Genomic DNA, 24,326 nt, shown 5'->3' with positions numbered 1-24,326 from the left:
AAGATGCTGCCTTAAGTCGTTCTTCTGAGAAACATTGCAAAGGAGTAAGAAATGTAAAAAGTGATGAAAAGGCTTGTTCCTATTTTTGCTCATCCACTTAACGTTATATGAAAATAAAATATTCATTCTGCTACAGCTCTTAGCTGACATGTGAAAAGGCTGTAAAACTAGAAGAAACAAAAAGATAATTACACTGTCACAAAATCAGTTGTTCTTAGAACATTAATTTAGTCCAAGTCCATAGTCATGAACTCTATGGTTTTTGTTTTTGGGTGTTCTGTTTTGTTTTGTTTGTCATTGCTGACTGGAGCCTCTACAGTGATCCCATCTGGACAAGCACCATTCTTATCTATTATCACATTTCCCTTGACCTAACAATGTAGAGTGCACAAACCACGATGCCAGACTTTGGTCCTGGCCTCTCCTCTATTACATACCAGCAATGAGCATCCTCGCTAAGAATTTACAAGTGTAGGACAGCCTCCACATGTGCTATAGGCCAATTGTCTTTCACCATTTCATCCTATTTTTGCATGAAGAAGCTGCCCCAAATGGATGGCCTTTTTTCTGAGAGGCCTTCCCCAAGTTATGGTATGTAGGGAAAATGAAAGGAAGAGAGGAGGAAGCATGATGTTATTTTTTTAAGTTTCCATTCTGTAGTGTCAACTCCTTCCCTGAAGGTCACAGCATCTCCCAGAAGCCTCATCACTAAGTAGAAGACATCTGGCATCACTGGCTACAGTATCATTTGTAGATTTCCATATTCTATGTTCACCACCTCATAGATGGCTTCTTTTTTTATCAGGTTTACCTTACACAGCTCAATTATTTCTTGTGTGGACCACAATAATACAGTCAAGAAATGATTTGTCAGCTTCTGAAAAAAGGCAACCATTTGCTTGACTATCACTGTCTTATCCCTATTTTTTTTTAATTTTCTCAAGTCCTAGTTATAGGGGCTGCAGAGATGGCTCAGTGGTTAAGAGCACTGACTGCTCTTCCAGAAGTTCAGTTCCCAGCAACCACATGGTGGTTCACAACCATCTATAGTAGGATCTGATGCCCTCCTCTGGTGTGTCTGAAGACAGCTACAGTGTACTCATACAAATTAAATAAATAAATCTTTTTAAAAATTCTACTTATAGATTTCTATAAAGTACTAAATCTAGAATCCAGCATCCAATGCCCCATGTTGTATATGCTCAATCCTAGGCCTTTAGCAGTATTTCCAAGGTTGTAGAGCTTTTGGGAGGTAGAGTTTGACTAGAGGATGCAGGTAACCAGTAATAAGTCTTTGAAGATAATACTGACACCTGGCTCCAACATGTGCTTTTTGCTTCCTGTCTACTATCATGCGAGCAACTTCCACCACATGCTCCCACTGCTGCCATGACTAACTGGAAACCCTCTGAAACCATGAGCAAAAATTCTTGTCTCATGCTGTTTCTGTCAGGTAACATTCTCACAGTAATAAGAAAAGCATTAATACAAAGAAAATTCAAGCTTTGGGTATAGAAACTTTCTGTGCTATATACTGTTTTCTTTATTAAAATGTTGATTTATAAAAATATATCATGTATGGGCTGGAGAGATGGCTCAGCAGTTAAAAGCACTAACTGCTCTTCCAGAGGTCCTGAGTTCAATTCCCAGCAACCACATGGTGGCTCACAACCATCTGTAATGAGATCTGATGCCCTCTGCTGGTGTCTGAAGACAGATACAGTAACCTGCGCTATCACACGTGTATCATGATATACTATGTAACCCACACAATCATGCATGCATTATGTCACATCGTAAGTTGTATTATGAAATATGTTCTTATCTCATAAAACTAAAGTAGAAGAAACTTTTCGATATATTACTTGATAACTGAGAACATATTTACAAAGGATATTGATGTTCTTACTACATGTGTGCAAAAAATTATGGCCACTTTTGAAACTTAAGAACAGAATTGACTCCATCCATTTTGGAAGAATTTTATCTCCATCCCAACTTTTCTTGCTGCATTTAGAAAGCCATATACAATCATAAAACTGAAAGAGATTAAAGCATCACCTTCAAAATTTAAAAAAAAATGATTCACATATGTATGATAAACAGTGCCAGGTAGAACAGGCTAGTTAACTAAGATGGCGCCCAGGTGATAGTAATGCTGGTTGAAAGTGGATGCTGAAAAAATACGCAAAAATAGAAAAACAGAAAGTAGATGCTGAGAAATAGTGATGTTTATGATCTATCTGAAAAGTGCTCAGATGGATTTACAGGCTTCACTGGCTGTAGTCCAAACTCAACTAGTGACATATAGGGACCCAAAACTTTTCTACCCGCCACAAGCACACATATTAACATGTAAATGAGAAACAATAGATCTAATTGAGTGCCAAATTGCTAAGTGAATACATGACCACTCACCTGTAACATGAAGTAATTGTTGAATGTGTATATACCATTAAAATATTGGAAAGCCACCCAGTGTCCTCTACTTTACTTATAAATAAACCACCTTACTTATAAATTTTGGATATTTTTTCTTAATAAATTAATGTTTTATGAAACGTGTTTGGATTGGATAAAATTATTCATGAACCTATGTTTTCCCCAAATGTTCATTTGATGAAATCAAAATAAAGCAAGATCTAGTTTGCCATAATGGTAGTAACGTTTCTTATTTATTAAGAATAGAGAAATGACTGTGCCTTATGATTCCTCATACTCTGCCACTTTTCTACCCGTCCAAAATCAGAACGGGCAGACTAGATCTGATCATGAATTTTCCTTTGGTCAAATTTAACAAGTTGTTTTGAACATACTCTCATAAAGAAAGTAAAATCATCAGACTTTTGTTCATTTATCTTAACTCTGCAACTTTGCTCACACGGTGTCTTAGTTACTATCCTACTGCTGTGCAGAGATACCAAGACCAAAACGGAAGCGGTTAATGGAAGGTTTGCTTACGTTCCATGATGGCAACGTCAACATGGGAAACATGTCAACCGACAAGCAGTCCTGGCACTAAGGCGGTAATTGAGAGCTAGCATCTGGTCCTCAAATTGCACAGAGGAGGGGGAAGAGAAAGACTGGGGAGCCTACTGTACGCGTTTGAAACCGCAACGCTCATCCCCTAATTGACACACTTCCTCCAGCAAGGCCATACCTCCTGACCCATTCCAAAAAGTTCTACCAATTAAGGACCAAGTATTCAAATATATGAGCAGGGTCGGGGGAGCATCTTCAATCAAACCACATTCCACTTCCTGGACTCCCATAGTCTTATGGCTATTCAAAATGAGAAAAAAAATACATTTAATCCAACTTTAAAAGTTCCCAGTCTTTCAGAATCTCAGTATTGTGCAAGAAGAAGTTACTTCGGAACCTATGGTTTGGGATCTAAATTTTTAAAAATGTAACGAAAAGGACTAGTAAAACATGTGTGATATACACTCACACAAAGCTGAAGGCTGAACTAGGGATGGGGATGTGTATGGCCAGGGAAAGGAGGAATGAGTGGTTGGTAACCGAAATACAGATTATGAAGAAACTTTATGAAAACTCAATACTTGAAAAGCTAATTTATAAAAGTAAGTTCAAAAGTAGTTGAAACAGAGATGCTTCATTTTAATGAATAATACTATCCCCAGAAAATCTGGATTATTAAATAGAAATCTCACAGCCAGGCCCGGTTACCTCTCTACAAATTATGGATCCCAGTACTGCCCAAAGAATGCAGGCTATGCTATTTCTCTTGTTTGCTTGCTATAACAACAGGATACGACTCTGCCCTGGTTAGTTTTTATAATCAACTGATTATAAACCGGTATCATTTGGAAAGAGGAAACCGAAGTTTGGAAAATGTCTTCATCAAATTAGCCTGCAAGCAAGAGAGATGTGGGAGAGCCACAGTTCAGGAGGACAAAGCTCACTCTGGGCAGTCGCTACCACTGGGAAGATGGTCCTGAGTTACAAAAGTAATTAAGCCAAGCAAGACATAAACAAACAAGCCAGTATGGTGTGTTTCTTCATGCTCTTCATGCTCTAGTAACTACCTCCAGGTTCCTGATTTAATGCCTGCCCTGACGCACTCCAGTGATGGAGAATTGTAAGATGAAATAATCCTTTCTCCAAACTTGCTTAGTCTTGTTTGTCCTGTGACAGGAAGTGAGCCAGACTATGCCCTATTGTAGGAGACACAACGTGCTTTGTATGAAGGACGTAAAGAAACCAGTGCTGGACTGATGGCTGAAGTTCTCCTGCTGGCCAGTTTGCAAGGAGATAGAAGAGGATAAGCAGGCTCCTAAAAGAGAAAAGACGTGAATGGTCTTATATAGCACTGAACTCTGAGGGCTGAAATACTGACCTTCCAGGGAAGATACGCACACTCCAGCAGTAATGGCAAGACTATGTACAGAGAGAACCAACCACTCTCTTAAATAAAAATGAGGTTTATTCCAAGGAAGAAAATTAATTCCTGGCTCTGTTGACAGGCTCTAAATCCACAATTAGGAGAAGCATGGACCCTAGGGGACAACCATTGATGCTATTTTTTATTTTTTTATTAACTTGAGTATTTCTTATTTACATTTCGAGTGTTATTCCCTTTCCTGGTTTCCGGGCAAACATCCCCCTAATCCCTCCCCCTCCCCTTCTTTATGGGTGTTCCCTTCCCCATCCTCCCCCCATTGCCACCCTCCCCCCAACAATCACGTTCACTGGGGGTTCAGTCTTAGCAGGACCCAGGGCTTCCCCTTCCACTGGTGCTCTTACTAGGATATTCATTGCTACCTATGAGGTCAGAGTCCAGGGTCAGTCCATGTATAGTCCTTAGGTAGTGGCTTAGTCCCTGGAAGCTCTGGTTGCTTGGCATTGTTGTACATATGGGGTCTCGAGCCCCTTCAAGCTCTTCCAGTTCTTTCTCCAGTTTTTTCATTGATGCTATTTTTTAAATGGTCATGTTATCAAACTGACTGCTAAATATTTGCCTTTGTGTGCCCAGATTTGTGCTGACCACCTAGCCTAAGACTGATGAGGCACTGAGGAAGAAGAGTCTGAAAGAATGTAAGAAGCAGAGAGGAATTCTGGGTAATTATGTCCTCTGGAAATGGCATAGCTGTCACATATATGACCTTACAGCAGGTGTAGTTACCAATATAAGATCTGCACAGAGTCAAGTCAGTTAAGCACTCCAGCATGGACTAAGGAGGTGTTCCCAATGATGAGGAAGGAGAGGCATTTCTCTTTGGGGATGTGTTCCCCATACCCCAGAATGACCTCATACCTTCAAGCATATGCACAGCAATAACTGTACTCATTGGTTTATAAGCAAACAAACAAGGTCATAAGTTGGGAAGGAGATGCAATGGGGACAGTTGGATGGAGAAGTGAAGTTGGATATGACTGGGATACATTGTATACATATATGAAATTTCAAAGAATAATTTTAAAATGTACAGATGTAAATTCACTGCATGCCGCCTTTTTAAGACATTGCCTAGTTCTGAAGAGTTATGTGGCTCCCTCTTACTTAGATCTCCTCAAATATTTAACTACCAACCCTTTCTTTATCAATGTGAAGAATTTTAAAACACTTTTCACATGGTAGGGTGAACAAATTTCCCCAAACATGGTTTTCCCTCACAACCAAAGATAATAAAATACAAGAAAATGTAAATATTGAGAGGGGGAGAGAGGGAGAGGGAGAGGGAGAGGGAGAGGGAGAGGGAGAGGGAGAGGGAGAGGGAGAGGGAGAGGGAGAGGGAGAGGGAGAGAGAATCACAAAGGATAACTATAAAAACCATTCATGATGGGCCCATTACATCCCACACTAGCCTCTCTCCACATTCATCTTGTTCTTGTTGCTCTGGGTTATAAACAGGAGGAAACTCAAACTCAAGCTAAATCTGGAGGTGGGGTTTGGAAGCAATCCCTTTTACTCACAAAACAGTACATAAAATTATATATTGGATTCTGTTAATTATAGGTTTAACAAATCAGTGGCTTTAAAATTAACCAACTGGTATATTGATACCAACTGATCCTGTATGTAACATTGTTGTCACTACTACTAAAAAGTAGTAAATTATTGATACAATAACTAGTAAATTCAGCACTTTATGTTTTCATTAATATACTAGGATATATTTCATTATTATCATCATAAAAAGGGGGTAGCAAGTATCCGTTACTTCTTTTTCATGGATATTTCATTTAAATATATCTTCAGCATATAATAACAAACCTCAAATACTCAGCTTTACAGAAAAAAAGGCTCTCAATTTCTTCTCAAACTTTTTATGTCAAAATCCAAAATGTTTTGCTTTCATGCAAAAGCATGCTTTTTCTCAGTTCTCACCTGCTGAGAGAATGATTCCTACATTATAATTAGTTCAGATAAATGAAAGGCAAGATTGCTCTTCAGATTTTACTTTTTGAAGCTCATTTACATGATGGTCTATGATGACATGGTTATTAACAGATTTTAAGCAATTAATTAAGATAGCTGGTACAGTTGTTAGCACAAAGCAAAACTAAGAAACTATTTAAGTACATCCTTCTGCTCATGGACTCAGAATGACGCCGTTAATCCACTCTCCCTGGATGAATGACAAGTATTAGTGTTATGTTCCTTGTGCTGTTTTGTTCGGTAGACATTCTGGTATTTGCTAGATTTTTAAAACCTCAAAGCAGGCAATTGAATTGTCTTTGTTTAAAATCATTGTTGTATTCTCGCCCTTTCCTTTTCAAGCTGAAATGCATTGAACTTGCCCTTGGTGTGTTTTCCAGAGAGCCTTTCTTTCTGTCACCGTATGTGACATCCTTCACAAGCACAGCACAGCAAGATATTCTGTCATAGCTAATAAAATTTTTAATTAATTTTTTTATTTATTTATTTTATGAGTGTTTTGTGGATGTGTGGATCTGTGTACCACATGCATGCCTGATGCCCATGGAGAGCACAAAAGGGTATCAGATCTCCTCAGTCTAGAGTTACAGATGGTGGTGGGCTACCATGTGGATGCTGGAAATTGAACCTCGGTCCTGTACAAGAACAAGTTCTCTTAGGCACTATGCCAACTCTCTAGCCCTTAAAAACTTTTTTAGTTTGTTTTGTTTCAGTTTGGTTTGGTTTGGTTTGATTTTAGTGCATCTCTTGCTCAGGCTTAAACCATTCCACTTTCTTAAGTATTAATTATCTGCTTTTTATACTCACACAAGACTTCTGAATGTCAACTCTGATTTCCTTCCCAGAGCGTAAGCTATTGCTACAGATGAAGCATGTGCTTGGGTTTCTGTCAAGATGTATATGTAAATGACCCATGCACTTCAATTCTGAACAATTCAAAACCCTGATATCTCTCTCTCTCTCTCTCTCTCTCTCTCTCTCTCTCTCTCTCTCTCTCTCTCTCTCTCTCTCTCTCGCAGAGCTTCACAGTACTTATGAAAGAAGAAAAATTAGCTGCAAGTCCACACAACTAGCCTAAGGAGGAATATTGTCCCAAACTATCACCCAGATTCCCCAAAGGGCGTTGCCTTAGTGAGAAGTAAATCTTGCTGTTAGGATGCTAAGATTACTTCCTATGCAGCAAAATTTAACTTGTCACGCTCATGTACCTTGAAACAAATTTGAAGAAACCCTGACACAGAGGCCCTCTTGCTTTACTCAGGAAAATTTTCCAGATGGAATCTATTGATATTAAAATATGGGATCTACTTTTAAAATGTACTGTCTGATCAGTTTCTTCGGATCATGCCAGTTTATTGGAAACCAATAGCTCTTGACTGCTTTTGTATCTCCAAGCCTTTATTTTCTAAGAACTGTACAAATGAGGACACCTTGGGAAGACTGCGATGCATCTGATAGAAATGACAAGCTAAGAGGCACTGTAGACTGCAGCCACTCTGAGCCTCTTCACCTTCCAATCTCATATCTCCAGAGGTTTATGAATGAATGAATAAATTTTAATTAATTAATTACTTAATCAGTAAGCCTCCCAACAATCAATTCTGACTAATTTCGCTTCCACTAAACTAAAAGAATAAAGATCCTGTCAATCGAGAAGAGCTATGCTGTATTAAACATCCAGGAATGGGAAATGGGTTTAAAACAGATCTCCTTTCTTTAGGAAAAATGATAATGGCCAAACTTTTCTGTCCTTTCTGTACATGCACATGGTCAATGGTGAGACCAAAGAAAAGACAAATCGCATCTGTGACATTCAGTTTCCTCTTCGGTCACAAGCATAGTCATCTTTGCTTCGTAGATCTTTTAATTCTCCTTTAGCACGTGTGGTAGGCTTTTGTCACGAGAAACACATAAGAAGGTAAAAGCAAATATACTTTGAGAATGTTACACATTAATATTTAATTTCAGCTACATCATCTTCAAACATCAAAAAATCACTCTTCATAAAACAACCATCTGTACAAAGAAAAGCCTTTCTTTTAAAATTATAGTCTGATGTATATGCATAGAAAAATATATTTCTTTTAGTACATGACACCACCTCTTTCCAAGCCTGGTCCATTAAAAAAAACACAAAAACAAACAACAATAACAACAACAAAAATGTTAGAGGTCCTTCTATCCAAACATATGGTCAAACTTTCTTGTGATTTATTTTACATGAAAATAATTTTAAGCTGTAAATTAATGAGACAAATAGTTAAATGTTATGTCAGATATCTTTACGAGAAAAATATTTATAGTTACACTACATAAAAACTGATTTTATTTTACTTTTCAACTCCCAGTCATGTTTTACTCTTTTAAATTTCATCACTTTAATATTTGGCACTTCTGTAGCCTAAAAAGAGTAGGATCGTTTAAGATTTAATGAAGAGCTATTTACCTCCTAAATCTTCTTCCCCGGAGTAATGAAATAATTACCCTCCCATAATCATGGAAATGTGAAACTTGAATCTCAAATTGAGCTGTTGTGAGAAGGGTTAATGATGCTACATAGGTGATCACCATGGTAACATTTGGAAATAGCACTAATGTCAAGCCAAGAGCATGGTATTTCTATTCCCACAAGAGCCCAGCTAGGAACTGGCAGTGAACTCTTGCATGGTCTCAGGAAAATGACTGAAAGCTAACACTTACTGGGCCTCCCAATAGAATATGCACATAAATACTTCTTATCATGCTCAGAGGAAAATAATTTTAAAAACAACAACAGCCACATTCTCTCAATAATTGAATTGAAATTGTTTTGTGACACATCACAACGATGTGGATGTGTAGATGTGTATATAAGAACTAACTATACATCCAAATGAGTCTTATTCCCAAGGAGGAACATGAGCATACTAGGAAGGGAATTCACTATAGCTTTATTCACATAATGGGGATAATTAAATAATTAGAGATTCACTAAAATATCAGAACATGTTAATTCATTTTTAGCAGCATGGATTAACAAGGTGATTTCATAAATTCTAAAGAGAATATAATTTACTGGAATTGAAAGAGAAATAATTAGTGTTACTCTGTCTCAGGGGTGTGTGTGTGTGTGTGTGTGTGTGTAAAATATATTCTATTATAACTTATGGTATGCAGGAAATACAAAACTTTGACTGACTGTGAAGAAGATAAGACAACGTGCTAAGAACAAATATAAAATGCATATGTGTATTTTCCAGTGAATATACTAACTTAAAACTTAGATTGCTTAAATGATTCCACACGAAAGAATTCATATAGTAAATAGATAAATTACTAATTGTAATTAGCATACTAAATGTTTACATACAGCCAAGTACTTACAAAGTACTTGAAATAGTGCTTGTCTAAGTAAACATTGTCTTCGCGACAATGTTTATATCATTGCTATTATCTCAATAAAAATAACAAGCATTTTTTGACACTCAAAAAAATATTCATTGAGTGAAGGGCCAAGGTCATACAGGAAGCAAGAGCTTGAGTTATAAGACAGAAAAATAAGTGCAGAGAACAGAGCCTATGCCTCAGGAAGAAGCATAGTTGTTTCTTTATACAAACATCTCAATAACATGTAATAGTGTGCATCTACAATACAATAATATCTGTCCATTTATAACAAATTTTAAAACAAATAATTTCTATAAGAGATCATAATGAACTTCAGCACATTTCACTGGTTCAATCAGTCAGCAGATCTGTCAACAGATAACTATTGTGAGCCTATGGCCTTGTGTTATACCATAGCATATAGAAAGAATAAACATAAAGTCCTCTTAGAGCACAACCCAATAATCAAATATCCAACAAATAGATGTTATAAACACAACTGTCTCAAGGTTTTATAGGAGAAAAGTGCATGTTGGTATAGAAAGTACCATGAGAAGGGAACACGACCCCATGGGGAAAAAAAGCACCTATAACCCTAAGAAAAGTGGCCATTCAAGTGGGCTACAAATAGCATGAAAAATGAGAGTCTGTGGGATTTTGTGACCTCCACACTGTGCTTTGAAAGTCTGGGCTTTATGATAACATCAATCTGCATATCGTTGTCACGACTTTGACATTATCAGGGAAATAATGTCATTTCTTCATTTATTCTCTTAAAAAGCTATCTAGTCAAATGCCTGCTTTATTCCTACTTTGCAAATACTCATTGAGGACCTACTACTTAGACTGCATTGTGTGCTTTCTGAAAGGACGCACTGCAGTAGTGACCTCTTTCACCTCAGAATGTGACTTCACTTGGAAATAAACCCCTCCTATACATAGTTGGGGTGAGCTCATACTGCACAAGGTGGACACTAATCAAGATGATGGGGAGCCTGACAAGAAAAGACAGCTAGCTGTGTGAAGTCAAAGAGATTCACTGATTGTGTCCTCTGCTGGGGAAAGCAGTGACTGGAGTTGTTCAGCTGGAAGCTAAGTAATTGCAAAGAGACTGAAAAATCAGTGGAAATTGGATAGAAGTTAAGGTTGGAATTTCCCACCATGTCTCAGAGAGAACATGCGTCCTCACATAACTGCGGCACAATATGTTTCTGATGACAACTACAGTAGCCTCAGTGACATGATATACATTGTTTCCTTCTAGCATTAGTCTAGACAGTTATTTGATTAGTAGATGTGAGAAGAAATGCAATGACATAAAAAAATGTGGCCCTTGCTCTGAGGAGCTTCCAACGTGTATGTATATACTAAGAGGAAGAAGTAACAGGAAGACCATAAATTGTATTGGTTTTGTGAACATGGGGTATAAATTACAAATAGTTATATAATGAGGCCAATTAAGGAAACCTTTCTAATACTTGCATTTCAAATGAGCTGCAATAATCTTTCAGGCATCTGTCACTCTAAGAAGACCTTCAAAAGAAGTCCCAGAAGTCCTAAGTGTAACTCAGTCACTACCATGAAGAGTGAGTAGAATTAAAGCAACATTTCTGTCCACAGCAATTACAACAGAATCCCATGCACAATTAAAAGACTTCATATATCATAGTGTCTAGATGGACGCTTAGTCAATTAAAAAATCCCTCTGCTTCTGGAAATTGAGGTCAAACACTTCAGATTTTATGAATAATGCTGTCATCGTTTATTTACTAATTCATTTTAATATATCATATTAAAATAATAGACGCAATGAGAATGATGTCGGAGTAGACAAGCTAAAGTGTGATCATTTACAATGTAAATAAAGGCAACGAGTGGCATGCACAGTGGGCCAGAGTCACCTCTTAGATGAACACACAAGGATCCCAGCCCCTTAACTTGAGAATGATGAGTTGTACTCGCTCATGTGAATTAGATGATTGTGTAAAACTGTGCCCTTTTTGTTCTTGTCCCAGTGAATTGTCTGATAGAGGTCTGTACATGATCATTTGAGTCATTTATAGTTCACTTAAATGGAAGGTATATGTGTATATATGTGTACACATAAGCTCACAATTTCCTTCTAGTCATTCCTAGACTTATGATTGAGTTCAAGGTCACTGTGTCTGAGCTTGGCTGTGTAACAGAATCTGTTTAATGAGCATTATGAGATAATTGCATCATGTCTGCTTACTGGCGATTGTTGTTCATTGTTATTAGTCAACCTTCTCGAATCTTCCATGGTACACAGGATAGCCTAATGAATAAGGAAGGAACATGTTGGGGAGTCATCATGGAACTCGCTCATTCCAGCTGAGACCTGGGTCTACTCTAATACTACTGCAGCCTGTCCAGACCAGAAAAAAAAACTCAGCCAACTCCCAAGAATGTGAAAACTATGTTTTACCATTAAGACTTCTGGTGATGTTGCAAAACTTAATAGACATAGCTGTAAAATCCAGTACTTAGTGAAGGGAACCGAGATAGCAGAATAAATTCCCTTTTACTTTTAAGTCTCCATTCTAAGTTAACTTGTTCTTAGAGAGGCATGGCCCCCACCCTTGAGGTATGAGAAAAATCATGAAATGTCCCTGGCAGTAGCCAAATAGACATAGCAGTTGCAGTTAGCTGATAACAGAGTGGGCTAAGAAAACATAAGTATTCCCCAGGTCAAGGTGCTCTTTTTTGATGTATGCTTCCTCCTTCTGGTTTAACCAGGTGCTATAAACCAATTAAAGACCAACATTCCTTTACCCTTTCATGTAATGCCAAGGCTTGGAAACCCTCCACTTGTGGTTTCTTCCTTTATAAACCCCCTTCACCTAGAACTGAAGTTACTCTCCTATTCGGTTATATCAGGAAGATTTGTGGCCCAGGCTCACTAGCTTGAAAAAAGATTCTCAAGTGCTTGCATTGAATTTGTGATTCCTGGTGGTCTCATTCTGGGCACAGCATTAGGACACTTAAAGGAATGCTTAGTATACATTAAATATCTTTTAGAAATTTTCCATACTACTTCAAAAGATTCATGTGAATTGTTGTTTTGTTTGTCAAGGTGTTTGATTGTTTGTTTGTTTACATTGTTATTTGGCAATGTTATATATGTTTCTAATATATTTCCAATGTATTTGTCCCTGTCTTGGGTAGGGTTATTATTTACTGTAATCAAATACCATGACCAAAAGCAAATTGGAGAGGAACATGTGTATTTGGCTTACACTTCCTTATTATTGTTCATCATCAAAGGAATTGAAGACAGGAAGTCAAACGGCATGAATCTGGAGGCAGGAGCTAATGCAGAGGCCACAGAGGGGTGCTGCTTACTGGCTTGCTTCCCATGGCTTGCACAGCGTCCTTTCTTATAGCACCCAGGACCACAGCATAGGGATGGCATCACTTACAATGGGCCAGGTCTCCCCCCATTAACCACCAATTAAGACAGTGCCCTACAGGGTTGCCTGCAGCCCAATATTATGAAGGTATTTTCTTAATTGAGATTTTTCTCTTTCCAGATGAATTTAGCTTGTGTCAAGTTGACATAAAACTATCCAGCACCTCCCCCATTAGACTCCTATCCCTTTCCCAATCTTCCTAAGCCCTTTCTTCTCAAAAAGCTCTATTCTACAGTCATCTTTTTGTTGTCTTTTCTGAGTTTGTGTATTTCTGACTACCTGAATAATATTAGGAATGCTGGAATGAGCTATTTAGGATGGTGCTATTTAGTGTGGTATGGTCCATTTAATGGAAGCTACACCACTAAGGAAAAATGATTTCCTCTACACCAGCAGTGACTAACAGTCAACAGCACCTTGCTTAGCAATGGACTCCCTTTTCATCTCTGATGCTATGAAGACATCATTTCAGAGAGCGTCTCAACCTCTGGTTCTTACACTCTTTCCATCCTCTTTTCCCAAGCATTGGATCCAGTGGTTAAAGATGTTATGCTTAAAACTGAACAATCAAGGGTCACTTAATCTCAGCACATTGGCCAGTTATGAGTTTGTGGATCAACTCCTGCCACTGCAAAAATAAGTACCATTGACTAAGACTATGTACAAACATACATTTTAAGAACACAGTATGACATTTCCATTTAGAAAAATAAGAGTAGTAATCTTTCCTGTAGGATCCGTGATCTCCAAGCCTTGGAATTTTTTAATCAGGTTTAGAGTATCAGGCATGAATTTAATTTGTGCTATAACCTCAAACCAATTCAAAAAGTGGTTGGTTACTGACGTAACAGTTCTGCCATGGTTGTACTGATAAGCATATCTCACCTGTCTAGTCAGTATTATAAAGTGCAGGGGCCACTTCTGGGTAAGACTACTCATGACTTTCTCTCCTAGAAGACTGGATGGAAAGTTCTAGCACAATAAAAGCTATCAGGAAGGAAGGAAGACTCTAGCTCAATTCTAGTTTGATTTCTCTACATGCTGCAAATAAAGTGGATGGTTTCTTCAATAATGTTCCCTTTTTATTGCTTTTATTGGCTGCATATTTGTCTATGTACCATGTGCACTGCTGTGGAATCTAGAAAGGAATGTATGATGCCCTGTAATTGGAATTACAAATAATTGTGAGCTACCATGTTGGTGCTGGGACTTGAACCTGGTCCCTCTGGAAGAGTAGCCAGTTCTCTTAATCATTGATACATTTATTGAGCCCCAGTTAGCAATGTTCTTACTGTCTAGTTCTGGTGGGTCACCAAAAGCAATGGCAATAGCCTGTATTGTTTTGAGGACCTCTAGGGCCTTCAAGACTAATATTCACAGGGCTGACTCATAAGGAAGTATCATACATGTGACTTTTGTTTAATAACCTATGATTTGTAAAACCAACTTCATCCACCCTTTTTATGCACTTCCATTCATAATTCTTTTCAAGTTTAAAAAAATTTATGAGTGTTGGGTTGAGGCCTCCTGCCGTTTCTTCTGTCCCCATGAGCATGTCTTTTGTTGTCCTTGTCCAGCACATGTTTAGATGGCCATGCTGGTGAGACTTTATGGGTATAACTTCTGAAATTCATGGACACACAATAAACATGTCTGGATCAAAGAAGTTAACACCATAGCTAATCTGTAATCCAGGTATGCCAATCTTTAGCATATACCCAAAGAACTCTATACATGTATGAAATTTTAGAAAAAAATATTTTTATTATCTCTCTTCTTTTTGAGTTTATAATATAATTACACCATTTCCCTTTCTATTTCCTAACTCCTAACCTTCCCATATAACCCTCCTTTCAGATCTTTTTTCTTCAGTGGATTCTTCTCCCATCTAGGAATCTTCAGCAGTATCTGTCAGTCCCCAGCAGCCTATTGTGATCCACAGTTAAGGAAGATCTATGGGCTTACCATTTGAACCTTCTGTGTGTACTCAGGAGACAATGGCATATACTAAGGCACACATTGTTTGAGTAAGAACAAAGCCTCATTCTTATTAGCTTTCCTTTCCAACCAACCTGGAGTGTGCACTGTTGACTGATGTTTTCTGTTTCTGTGGTATTTGGGAGTCATTTTATTTTTCTTTGTTGTACTTTTCTTTATTTCTATGGTAGAATTGGATTTATCCAAAACTAGTCATTTTTCCTGATTCTTCCACATTTCCATAGTTGCTTATCATTCTAGTTTGTTTGTTGAGAATAGATTTACTTTTCTCACACAAATATATCCTAATTTCAGTTTCCCTTCTTTCTACTTCTCCCAGGTCCTTATCATCTCCTCTCTTACCCAGATCCACTCTCTTTATGGCATTAGAAACCAAACAGGATTCTAAAGGAGAATAAAAAATAAAAATATAAGATAAAACAAAAACTAACATATCAGAATTGGAGAAAACAAACAAACTGAAGGAAAGGAGCCCAAGAAAAGGCATAAAAATAAAACCCACCCCCTTATACACTTAACACTAAACTGGGAGCTATAATATATATGCAGAGAACCAACTGAAGACCTATTTCTGTAAATTCATATGAGCTTTACTCATGTTGATTTAGATTTAGAATGCCTTGTTTTCTTAGTATCCTCTATCTCTTTCAGTTCCCACACTCTTTTGCTTCCTCTTCTTTGCATCCTTTGAGCCTTGCGGAGAGAGAGAGTTAATGAAGACATCCCACATAGCATGATATGCTATGTTATATATATAACAGTTTCTCCCTAGTAACTATAACTTTCCTCTCTACGGATTTTGGCCCTGTTTACAGTACCAGGCATGAATGTCGTGCTATGGGGCAATTCAATCAATAGAGTGGTTACATATTTCTATAAGCAGTCTTGCCATGTCTGTACCAGTGGTCACATCTTACCTAGCAAGTCAGGGCTACAGCATGCAGGCTCCAATGCTGGATAGAAATATTGATGTCTCTTCTCCCCTACAAACCACTTAGACTCTTCTAATACTATGAATGCTGCCAAGCAGTTCAAGTCCTCTATGTCCTACAACCAAAGTGTGTAGTTTCTACAGCTATAGAGTCTTACCAGGTAGCTATGACTGACAAACAAAAGCAATTGCAATCTCCTGAATTATATCTGGCGTCGCTGAGGTCTCTCTGACAAATAACTTGTATGGGTGTAACCTTTGCCTGCCAGAGATTTTCATTTAACATCCCATTTCTTTCTGATAGGAGCATTACTTATTAATGTGGGAGTACTTCTGTCAGACTCACTTTTTAAAAAAATAAATTATACTTTAACTTACAAACCTGTGGGATTTCATGATACATCCTTAGTTTGGACTAACACACTGTAGTCTGCATTCTGACTGAGAGCTTTATTCAGTTCCTTGCATTCACATTCTATCCTCTCATACCACAAGATTCATAACATCCTTGCTGATACTTTTACTTCAATTACAAGATCATAGGTTTCAAAGTAACACTTCATTTTGGTTACACCTTGCCAAACCCCTCATTTCCACATCCCCATTACCCTACTACCTACTCAAACCCTTCAGCACCCAATATTTCCCATCTTGTTTCACCTATATTCTACCTTCTCTCCCCCGCCAATGAATCTATCTGCCTGCCAATGACCCATTCCCAGCTTGCTAATTTCCATCCATACCCCATGCTAACAACACAAAAAGAAAAAAACTGAAGCCTGGTTCTTCAAACAAGAAAGAAAATGCAGTGTTTGTCTTCTGGTGCAGTTTTAAATTGAAGAAGAAAGTGTTTTCTTTGAGGTCATGGTTGAAAGCATGAGGACGTTAAGGTCATAAACAGAATTTTATTTCTGCAGCAGCAAAAGAAAAGATGTGACAAATCAATCAGCCACCCACCCAGCCAAGAGGATAGTAGGAGAAAATTGGGCTGGTAATGGTCAGGAAAACAGTAAGACCATAGTAACAACAATAATAATCAATCATGAGTACAGGGAGCAGAACAGAAGAACCACGGGACAGGCATTTTTTTTCCTCAGAGGCTATTCTCTTACTTCCTTTATATGACAACTAACAAGACAGAAAATATGAACTGATGCTGTAGTACAGTATTAGAGCATGTGTACATCATCCTTAAAGCCTGGGGTTTGAACTTTAGCCCTGGGAGGAAAAGGCAATGTACACACCGAAGAAGAAGAAGAAGAAGAAGAAGAAGAAGAAGAAGAAGGAGGAGGAGGAGGAGGAGGAGGAGGAGGAGGAGGAGGAGGAGGAGGAGGAGGAGGAGGAGGAGGAGGAGGAGGAGGAGAAGGAGGAGGAGGAGAAGGAGAAGAAGAAGAAGAAGAAGAAGAAGAAGAAGAAGAAGAAGAAGAAGAAGAAGAAGAAGAAGAAGAAGAAGAAGAAGAAGCAAAAAACCCTATGATAGTTTTTCCTCAATAGCGATCAAATGAGTACATGCTAAAATGTAATAAAAATTTTATTCATTTTATTTGGTATATCTACTCTATAATAATAGGTTCTCAAGTCTGAAAGAACTATTCTTCATGTATTATTCTTAGAGAAGCATTTCATATGTTCTTACGATATGTATGTTTGAATATGTATGCACTGTGGCTTGTAGACATCTGAAACACACAATTGCTCACTACAAAATCATTTAGAGTATAAGAAAGAGAAACCATTTAAGTTTCCATTAATGAATAAATTAATAAAGTCTGGTATAATATAACCATTAAACTCTTACATTGCAATACTGATAATACAAGAAAATATTATTGCAATAACTGAAAAAAAGCAGATTATGAAATTGTATGTTTACAAAGATCTGAACAAAGTTACAATTTTGTAAAAAAGGAAGCAAGTACTAGAGAGATTTCTCACTGGTTAAGGGCAATGCTACTCTAGCACGGGAACTGGAACTTGGATCCCATTACCCACATAAAAAGCCAGGCATTCCACACATAATTGTTAACTCCAGGACTGAGGGCTCCAATGCTGTTATGGACTCTGTCTATGGATAAACACACACACACACACACACACACACACACACACACACACACACACATACACACACACACTCACACACACGCTCACACACACGTACACACACACTCACACAGACACACACACTCACACACACGTACACACACACTCACACACATGTACACACACGTACACACACACGTATACACACACATACATACTTGCATATATACTCTCACATATAAGTACATAAATAAATAAATAAATAATTTTAATGAAACAAAATACTATCAGAAATGCTATCAGAGTATCACTAGGCAGTAAGATTAGAAAAACCTTTCTTAAACGTCTTGATTTCATTCCGTTGTCATTTTACATTGTTATTATATTGTTGTCATGCACAATATGAATGCAGTTTGCTTTATTTCTTGTATAAAGTACTTACTAGCATGCTACAGAGCATTTGGATTTTATTCTCTAATGAAGAGAGGCAGAGAAAACTGGGGAGAAAGATGACCCTTACTGACCTAAGAGATTTTAATCGAAACCTTGGACAAGTAACTTGATGCATCGTTAAAATTCAGAACCAGAATAGCACCCACCCACACTATATAGTTATTCAGCCTCATGATATCAGAGACATTAATCCTAGACTGTCAGGGGAAGAATCAACCCCTATTCTTATTCTTCCCTTGTTATGCCACAAGTATATGGGAACAAGATGATAACTGAATTTATACATCAAAAGGTGGGGGAGGTGCTCAGTGGGGTAAAAGGGTATGAGGAAACACTTAGGGGCTATAAACCTTAAGGGAATCGAAAACCACAAGGTCCTTTAGCCATGGAACAAGAATATTTCTATAATGTAGTTAGAATTCACATATTAACACATATTCCACCCTAACCTGATAATTCCCTGATTAACAGTACCAGTCATTAGTCCAATATTTTTAGTTTTTATTGGGTATTTGTTTATTTACATTTCAAATGTTATTCCCTTTCCCGGTTTCCCATCCATAATTTCCATATCCCATCCCCCTCTTCTTCTATGAGCATGTTCCCCACCATCACCCATACACCCATCCCTTCCTGCCTCCCCTCCCTGACATTCCCCTACACTGTGGGGTGAGGGGGGTCCAGACTTGACAGGACCAGGGACTTCTCCGATTGGTGCCCCACAAGGCCATCCTCTGCTACATATGCAACTGGAGCCAAGGTTCTGCCCCTGTGTACTCTGGATGGTGGTTTAGTACCCAGGAGCTCTGGTTGGTTGGTATGGTTGTTCTTATGGGGTTGTAAACCCCTTCAGCTCCTTCAATCCTTTCTCTAACTCCTCCAATGGAGATCCCATTCTCAGTTCAATGGATGCCTACAAGCATTTGCCTCTGTATTTGTCAGGCTCTGACATAGCCTCTCAGAAGACAGCTATATTAGGCTAATGACAGCATGCATCGCTTGGCATTCCCAATAATGACTACATTTGGTGGCTGTGTGCAAATGGGCTGGATCCCCAGGTGAGGCAGGCTCTGAATGGCCATTTCTTCAGTCTCTGCTCCAAACTTTGTCTCTGGATCTCCTCCTATAAATATTTTTGTTCCCCCTTCTAAAAAGGACTGAAGAATTCACACTTTGGTCTTTTTCCTTCTTGAGCTTCATGTGGTCTGTGTATTGTATCTTGGGTAATCCGAGATTTTAGGCTAAAATCCACTTATCAGTGAGGGCATACCATGTGTGGTTTTTTTGTTTGTTTGTCTTTTGTTTTTGTTTTTTGTTTGCTTTCTTTTTTTTTTTTTTTGGTGCTTGGGTTACCTCACACAAGAAGATATTTTTCAGTTCCATCCATTTGCCTATGAATTTCCTGAAGTCATCGGTTTTGATAACTGAGTAGGACTTCATTGTATAAATGTACCACATTTTCTGTATCCATTCCTCTGTTGAAGGACATCTGGGTTCTTTCCAGCTTCTGGCTATTATATATAAGGCTGCTATGAACATAGTGGAGCATGTGTCCTTCAGATATGTATCTTTTGGGTACATGCTCAGGAGTGGTATAGCTGGGTCCTCAGGTAGTTCAATGTCCAGTTTTCTGAGGAACCTCCAGACTGATTTCCAGAATGGTTGTACCAGCATGTAATCCCACCAATGATGGAGGAGTGTTCCTCTTTCTCCACATCCTCACCAGCATCTGTTGTCACCTGAGTTTTTGATCTTAGCCATTCTCACTGGTGTGAGGTGAAATCTCAAGGTTGTTTTGATTTGCATTTCCCTGATGACTAAGGATGTTGAACATTTCTTTGCGTGCTTCTCAGCCATTCAATATTCCTCAGTTGAGAATTCTTTGTTTAGCTCTGTACCCCATTTTTAATAGAATTATTTGATTCTCTGGAGTATAACTTTTTAAGTTCTTTGTATAGTCTATATAATATTGGATATTAACCCACTACCGATTGTAGGATTGATAAAGATCTTTTCCCAATCTGTTCATTATCATTTTGTCCTAATGACAGTGTCCATTGCCTTACAGAAGATTTGCAATCTTATGAAGACCCATTTGTCAATTCTTATCTTAGAGCATAAGTCATTGGTGTTCTGTTGAGGATATTTTCCCCAGTGCCAATGTGTTCAAGGCCCTTTCCCACTTCCTCTTCTATTAGATTAAGTACATCTGGTTGTCTGTGGAGATCCAAGATCCACTTGGACTTGAGCTTTGTACAAAGAAATTAGAAGGGATTGACTTGCATTCTTCTACATGTTGACCTCCAGTTGAACCATCACCATTTGTTGAAAATACCATCTTTTTTCCATTGGATGGTTTTAGCTCCTTTGTCAAAGATCAAGTGACCATAGGTGTGTGGGTTCATTTCTGAGTCTTCAATTCTATTCCACTAATCTATCTGTCTATTTCTGTACCAATACCATAGAGTTTTTATCACTATTGCTCTGTAATACAACTTAAGGTCAGGGATAGTGATTTCCCCCAAAAGTTCTTTTATTATTGAGAATAGTTTTCACTATCCTGGGTTTTTGTTGTTGTTGTTGTTATTCCAAATGAATTTGCAAATTGCTCTTTCTAAGTCTGTGAAGAATTGAGTTGGAATTTTGATGGGGATTGCATTGAATCTGTAGATTGCTTTTGGGAAAATGGCCATTTTTGCTATATTAATCCTGCCAATCCATGAGCATGGGAGGACTTCTGAGATCTTCTTTGATTTCTTTCTTCAGAGACTTGAGATTCTTGTCATACAGATCTTTCACTTGCTTGACTAGAGTCACACTGAGGTATTTTATATTATTTGTAACTATTTTGAAGGGTGTTGTTTCCCTCATTTCTTTCTTAGCCTGTTTATCTTTTGAGTAGAGGAACGCTACTGATTTGTTTGAGTTAATTTTATATAGATCCACTTTGCTGAAGCTGTTTATCAGCTGTAGGAGTTTTCTGGTAGAATTTTTGAGGTCACATAAGAATACTATCATATCTTCTACAGATAGTGATATATTGACTTCTTCCTCTCCAATTTGTATCCATTTGACCTCCTTTTGTTACCTGATTGCTCTGGCTAGGACCTCAAGTACTATATTGAATAAATAAGGAGAGAGTGGGCAGATTTGTCTAGTCCCTGATTTTAATGGGATTGCTTCAAGTTTCTCTCCCTTTAGTTTGATGTTGGCTACTGATTTGCTGTATATTACTTTCACTATGTTTATGTATGGTCCTTGAATTGTTGTTCTTTCCAATACTTTTAACATGAAAGGGTGTTGAATTTTGTTAAATGCTTTTTCAGCATCTAATAAGATAATCATGTGGGTTTTTTTTCCTTTGAGTTTGTTTTTATAGTGGATCACATTGATGGATTTCCATATAATGAGCCATCCCTGCATCCCTGGGATGAAGCCTACTTGATCATGATGGACGATTGTTTTGATGTGTTCTTGGATTTGGTTTGCAAGAATTTTATTGAATATTTTTGCATTGATAATCATAAGGAAACTTGATCTGAAGTTACTTTTCTTTGTTGGGTCTTTGTGTGGTTTAGGTATAAGTGTAATTGTGACTTCATAGAAAGAATTGGGTAGTGCTTCATCTGTTTCTATTTTGAGGAATAGTTTGGACAGTATTGATATTAGGTCTTCTATGAAGGTCTGATAGAATTCTACATTAAACCCATCTGGTCCTGGACTTTTTTGGTTGTGAGACTTTTAATGACTACTTCTATTTCTTTAGGAGTTATAGAGCTGTTATAGGTTTATCTGTTTCTGATATAACTTTGGTATCTGCTATCTGTCTAGATAATTGTCCATTTCCTCCAGATTTTCCAGTTTTGTTGAATATAGGCTTTTGTAGTAGGATCTGATGATTTTTTTTAATTTTTTCAGATTCTGTTGTTATGTCTCCCTTTTTCATTTCTCATTTTGTTAACTTGGATACACTCTCTGTGCCCTCTGGTTAGTCTGGCTAAGAGTTTATCTATCTTGTTGGTTTTTCTCAAAGAACCAGCTCCTGGTTCTGTTGATTCTTTGTATATTTCTTTTTTGTTTCTACTTGGTTGATTTTAGCCCTGAGTTTGATTATTTCCTGCTGTCTACTTCCCTTGGGTGCATTTGCTTCTTTTTGTTCTAGAGCTTTCAGGTGTGCTGTCAAGCCGTTAGTGTTTGCTCTCTCCAGTTTCTTTTTGGAGTCACTCAGAGCTGTGAGTTTTCCTCTTGGCACTGCTTTCATTGTGTCCCACAAGTTTGGGTATGTTGTACCTCCATTTTCATCATATTCTAAAGTCTTTAATTTCTTTATTTATTTCTTCCTTGACCAAGTTATCATTGAGTAGAGCGTTGTTCAGCTTCCCTGTGTATGTGGGCTCTCTGTCGTTTTTGTTATTATTGAAGACCAGCCTTAGTCCTTGGTGACCTGATAGGATGCATGGGATCAATCTTCTCGTATATGCTGAGACGTTTGTTTTGTGACCGATTATATGGTCGATTTTGGAGAAGGTACCCTGAGGAGCTGAGAACGTATATTCTTTTGTTTTGTTTTTTTTTTTATCTTAAGGTGGAAAAGGTTTTTTTTATTTTTTTATTATTATTAACTTGAGTATTTCTTATATACATTTCGAGTGTTATTCCCTTTCCCGGTTTCTTGGCAAACATCCCCCTCCCCCCTCCCCTTCCTTATGGGTGTTCCCCTCCCCACCCTCCACCCATTGCCGCCCTCCCCCCAACAGTCTAGTTCACTGGGGGTTCAGTCTTAGCAGGACCCAGGGCTTCCCCTTCCACTGGTGCTCTTACTAGGATATTCACTGCTACCTATGAGGTCAGAGTCCAGGGTCAGTCCATGTGTAGTCTTTAGGTAGTGGCTTAGTCCCTGGAAGCTCTGGTTGCTTGGCATTGTTGTACATATGGGGTCTCGAGCCCCTTCAAGCTCTTCCAGTTCTTTCTCTGATTCCTTCAACGGGGGTCCTATTCTCAGTTCAGTGGTTTGCTGCTGGCATTCGCCTATGTGTTTGCTGTATTCTGGCTGTGTCTCTCAGGAGCGATCTACATCCGGTTCCTGTCGGTCTGCACTTCTTTGCTTCATCCATCTTGTCTAGTTGGGTGGCTGTATATGTATGGGCCACATGTGGGGCAGGCTCTGAATGGGTGTTCCTTCAGTCTCTGTTTTAATCTTTGCCTCTCTCTTCCCTGCCAAGGGTATTCTTGTTCCCCTTTTAAAGAAGAAGTGAAGCATTCACATTTTGATCATCCATCTTGAGTTTCATTTGTTCTAGGTGTCTAGGGTAATTCAAGCATTTGGGCTAATAGCCACTTATCAATGAGTTCATACCATTTATGTCTTTCTGTGATTGGGTTACCTCACTCAGGATGATATTTTCCAGTTCCAACCATTTGCCTACGAATTTCATAAAGTCATTGTTTTTGATAGCTGAGTAATATTCCATTGTGTAGATGTACCACATTTTCTGTATCCATTCCTCTGTTGAAGGGCATCTGGGTTCTTTCCAGCTTCTGGCTATTATAAATAAGGCTGCGATGAACATAGTGGAGCACGTGTCTTTTTTATATGTTGGGGCATCTTTTGGGTATATGCCCAAGAGAGGTATAGCTGGATCCTCAGGCAGTTCAATGTCCAATTTTCTGAGGAACCTCCAGACTGATTTCCAGAATGGTT

The sequence above is a fragment of the Rattus norvegicus genome, chromosome 8 (assembly GCF_021556685.1).
Source record: "Rattus norvegicus strain SHRSP/BbbUtx chromosome 8, alternate assembly SHRSP_T2T, whole genome shotgun sequence".
Lineage (NCBI taxonomy): Eukaryota > Metazoa > Chordata > Mammalia > Rodentia > Muridae > Rattus > Rattus norvegicus.
Note: the sequence above shows the minus strand (reverse complement) of the source record.